At 33.6% G+C, this 5,064-nt stretch overlaps 1 non-coding gene across 1 annotated transcript; it reads right to left on the minus strand.

Annotated features, from left to right (window-relative positions):
- Nucleotides 1–3,894: 3,894 nt before the first annotated feature.
- LOC122096796 lies at nucleotides 3,895–4,001 on the minus strand. The gene has a single exon (XR_006145398.1). It is a non-coding gene; the product is annotated as a U6 spliceosomal RNA (small nuclear RNA).
- Nucleotides 4,002–5,064: the final 1,063 nt, after the last annotated feature.

Consider the following 5,064-nt stretch of genomic DNA (forward strand, 5'->3'; position numbering starts at 1 on the left):
TCAGAACAAGTACTTACCCTGCAATTAAATGTACTAGCATATTCAGGTATTTAGAAGCTAAATTTTCTATGTTTTATATGTAGCTCTACATATTCAGAATGACATGATTTTTTTATTCATAAATGTCTAACATCAGATTTTTGCTTCATCAATATAAATTGGCTCATGAGGTTGTAGTGAAGGCTCCAGTAACCAGAGTGGTCAACACCATTTCCTGAATTCTAAACTTTAAATCAAATCATATTTAAGCTTAGATAATATCATTTATTGTCTCTTCAGAGCAATTAATCTAAAACAAATACTACTTTTAAACATTTCACTCACATTGTAAAGAATATTAACATAGGTCAAAAAAAGACTAATTATTCCAGACTCATCATATTTGGTGATCTTAGTGTGAAGAATGCAGAGAGTACAAGGTCCTTATACTCAATAAATAGTTTTGGTTAAATTAAGTCATATATCTGGATTTCTAATTTGGAGGTTAATCACATGGAAACAGGAAAACAATAAAAAAAGTACTTTGGAATCAACAGAAACGGATATTTGTGCATGTACCACAGTTGCTTTATTTGTTTGTAGGTGAACACTGGACTTCAATTTCTATCTTAGCTGTTGCTGTGAATAATGTGAATAACAATGAATTACAGATATATTTATGAGTTACCCAGAGAGAAATAATCACACGATTGGTGGGACAGATGATATTTCAACTTTGGATTTCTTTAGAAAACTGCATACTACTTTCTACAAGGAGAACACTAACCTGTATTTTGACCAAGAGTGTCGAAAATTTCCTTTTCTCCACACTGTCGCCAGCCAACATTATTACATTTTGAGTTTTTTTAAAGGCCAGGTTTTTACTGTGTGCAGTACCCAAGACTGTCCTTAAACTCAAATCCTTTTACTTCAACCTCCAATCACTTGGAATTACCAGCCTTTACCTCCACACCTGGTTCCTGGGATATTTTTTATAAGAGTTATAATAGTTAAGAAGTAGTATCAAAGTAATTTTGAATTGCATTTCTCTAATGACTTCTGCTCACAAAGCATTAAGCTAGCACAGAAGTTGTATTAAATACAAATTTGTAAATCCGCAGGCAATTTTCAGGGCTTTTTGGAAAACATGTCTATTCAGAACTTTTGTCCATTTTTAATCAAGTTTCTTGTTAATCTCATCTTTAATCTCTCTATAGAAAATCAATAATTAATTCAAGGTAGTAGAAAGGAAAAAAATTAAGCAGCTCCTAAAATTTTTAAATTTTTAATTACATGATACTGCTTAAATCATTTTATGTTAATGCTTGAGACTATGTAACTCAATTTAGTTAGACCTTTTACAAGGCTATATATATTTTATTTATTTTACTTTGATTGTTCTTTCCAAAGCCTGTAGGGCTAATTTCACTTGCTTTCTTTCAGTCTCATGTAGTTCAGATTTCAAACTGAAGAATAAATGGAAGGAAGCAAACAAAAAATACAGTTCCCCTCATCTGATGATGCCTCTACAAGAATGAGGAAAGTGTTCATCCTTCTAAGGACCTATGATAAAATATCAAAAAGACATTTTATTCTTCTAGGTCTTCCTTATCTTTGCTATGTAACTTAAATGATGTAAAACACAATATACTGCTCAGATACTTTTATGTTTTATCAAGTTTGCACATTTTTATATGGATTTCACCTCAGTCTACAACATTCCTTCATTGTTCTGTCTCTGATATTTTTACACTATCACGACATAAGATAACCAGTTTGATTTACAGCATGAGAAGTTATCCACCTGGCTTCCTTGGAAGCTGAGCATGGTCAATAGATATTACTTCTGGTTGCTAACACTACATGTAATGGTTTCTGTACTAATCATATTCTATTTAGTATTTAAAAAAGAATGCTGGCTAAACTCAAAGGTCATTCATAGGTTTATGTTAAGTGTTTCACAACTTTTATTCTCTTACTTCTTAAGATAACATTTGGTATAATGCTAATGTTATTACCATTGTAGTGTTGGGAAAAATTGTAGTAAAAAACTGTAAGTGCATGGCCCAAAGATACACACAGTGTGGAAGGAAATGAGTCAAAGTTTCCAAAAGTCTTTCAGCAATACCAAAAAGGTGGGTAAAATCTCTCCATTCTCTTATACTCTCAATTCAATATTCATATTGTCCAAGAAATAATAGCATAGCAAATATTTCCCATGGTGATTGTTTTCTGTCACATTTTGTCTTCAACACAGAGTGTGTTGGTGACCTTAGGTTATCATGCACAGAGCTGAGCTTACAAATTGAGGTCTGAAGACAGCCAAATTTCTTCTGTCCCACAGTTCCAGTTTCTTTTTTAAAAAGTACTAAAACTTTTAAATATCATCACTTACTATCTTTTAACAATCCCCAAACGAATTAAATTGACATATAATCACTCAAAAGGCTTTCAAATTCGGTGATGATGAAACAGGCCCCCATGAAATAAATTTTCTTTTACTTTTAAAATTGTTCTAAAAGCCTTGTGCTGGCTCGTCACACCTATAATCCCATCTACTCTGCATATTTGCTCAGGAGACTGAGATCTGTGGATAACACTTGGGAGCCAATCAGGGCCAAAAAAAAAACTTCATGAAATTATTTTTCAAATTTTTAATGAACTAGCAAAGAGCCAAGAATTGAGATGTAGCTTATATCGTAGCTCACCAATCTAGATAAGAAAGGCCTAGCAAGACCTTGAAGCCCTGATTTAAATTCTGAGCATTCCAATATACATGCATGGTGTTTGTTCTCATGCACTTGCGTGTATGGCGCTGCCGCACTCACACACACACACATTTATTCAAATTACCTTCATATCAGTGTTCTGAATTAATTTCTTTGTTAACAATATTATATCGGTAAAATAGAGGAAATAAACTCTTCCATCTAAGAACATTTTTATATGTTTTTTTATGGTAATAATACTGTGCAGAGGGGTCACATTTACATGAACAAGGAAACTAGTAAGTTTCCTAACAAGCATTGTTACCTCCTCCTTTATATTTCCCCTACCATCCCTTCCCTCCCACCTCCACAAGTACACTCCCCTCCCCCTTCCTTCCTCCGCCTAAATTGTAAAGTTCATTTTTCAACATAGTGTCTTGTGCATCTCATTGTTACAATGGGTCAACCTGTATCGCTATTTGAGCATTTTTTCCCTTCCCCTCCCCAAATTAGAGAAGCATACATACAAGATGTAAGTGTACCAACTTCAAATACAGAGAAAACAGGGGTTATAGTGTGGGGAGAAACATACAAAAAACAAGAAAAATGACATCACACATTATAAGTACGTTAGAAACAATAGCAAGAAACAAAAAACCACTTGTGTCCCTATCTTGGGGTTCAATTTCTTTAACATCATCTTATCTGGTTATATGCACATATCTTTTGAACTTTTCTGCTTATCCCAGACATACATTCGTTATTGAAAATAAGGGAAATCATGGGACCTATATTTCTTTGGACTTGGCTTACTTCACTCAATAATTTTTTTTCCAAGTCTTTCCATTTCCTAACAAATTGGGCGATGTCATTCTTTCTGATGGAGGCAAAGAATTCCATTGTGTATATATAACACATTTTCTTGATCCATTCATCTAATGGGGGCATCTGTGTTGGTTCCATATCTTAGCTATCGTAAATAATGTTGCAATAACCATAGTTGTGCTGGTAGTTTTAGTATGGTCTTTTTTATGATCATTTGGATAAATCCCCAAAAGTGGGATTACTGTGTTATAGGGGATTTTTATGTGGAGTCTTCTGAGGCACCTCCATACTGCTTTCCAAAGTAGTTGAACAAGTTTACACGCCCACCAAGAATGCAGTACTGTTCCCTTGTGGCCACATACGTTTCAGCATCTGTTGCTGTAAAAATATGGAACGCTCCAAGACTTTGCATGTCATCCTTGCACAGGGTGCATGCTAATCTTCTCTGTATCGTTCCAATGTTAGGGTATGTGATGCTAAATTGAGCACAGAACAGTTTTTATATATAAAGTATAATTTTTAATTGATTTTATTAAGCTAGGCAATTCAACAAAAAGTAAGTTCAAAAGAATTGTTGTGAAATTATAGAATCATGTATTTCTTACATAAGCACACATTTAAGAATAAAATCAAGATAGACATGCCAAAAACAAAATAATTCCAGATATTTGTAGTTCAAGAGATGTGTAGGAGGAGAAATTCAATTATTCTATACAAGGCACCTGTCAAAATGAACATTGCAGCAAGTGTTAAGGTTTGTTAAAAGTTTTAATGTTTTAAATATGCTTAATTTTGGGATTTTGCTTATATATGCCCAAAATAGGACTGTTTGGCAGGTATAAAACTTTTCTGTAAAGTATTTAAGATTTATGATAGCAGACATTGAGTACTAAGTATGTACATTTCAGAGTTTATGGAAACTTTATTAATGAGAAGTTGCAAAGTCTTTGTGTAAAGGAGCAGAGTGAAGAGTTACGACTTTACACAGTTTCTGTTAAAACTTTAGTGATTCCTTATTTTATTTGTTAGCAAGGAATAAATGATGATATAAGCCATAATGTACACATGTATGTTACTATTCACACACATACATATTCTCATGTATACATGCACACATGGAGAAAGACACATAATTACAGCCAACACAAGTTTCACCAGTTGTTGAATATGCCTTAAAAGGAATAATTGGAACAATATATGTTGAAGATGTATTTGTCCCTAAGAGTTCATTTTCCACTCTTCTTATCTCTTAAAACTGGTAGTTTTAGAGAGATTTGACTTTCAAAATGCAGTACAAGTGATAGCAAGTCACTTGGAAACCTCAGTAAGTATAAGTCATATGGTGTCTCCCTGCTCCTCACGGAATGCTTACTCTTGTAGACATTCTCAACATCCAAAGTAGCAGGAGAATAACCTGGTAAAGAGTAAAGTTATAAGGCTTTAAATGGCATCCTTACTTGAGCTCTTTTTCCAACAACCAGCATGAATTCCTAGGCAGATGAGTGAGTCCTCAGAAAACTGGACTCTACATATACATTTAACTAACCCATGT

The sequence above is a fragment of the Dipodomys spectabilis genome, unplaced genomic scaffold (assembly GCF_019054845.1).
Source record: "Dipodomys spectabilis isolate Male_0828 unplaced genomic scaffold, ASM1905484v1 ptg000389l, whole genome shotgun sequence".
Classification (NCBI taxonomy): Eukaryota; Metazoa; Chordata; class Mammalia; order Rodentia; family Heteromyidae; genus Dipodomys; species Dipodomys spectabilis.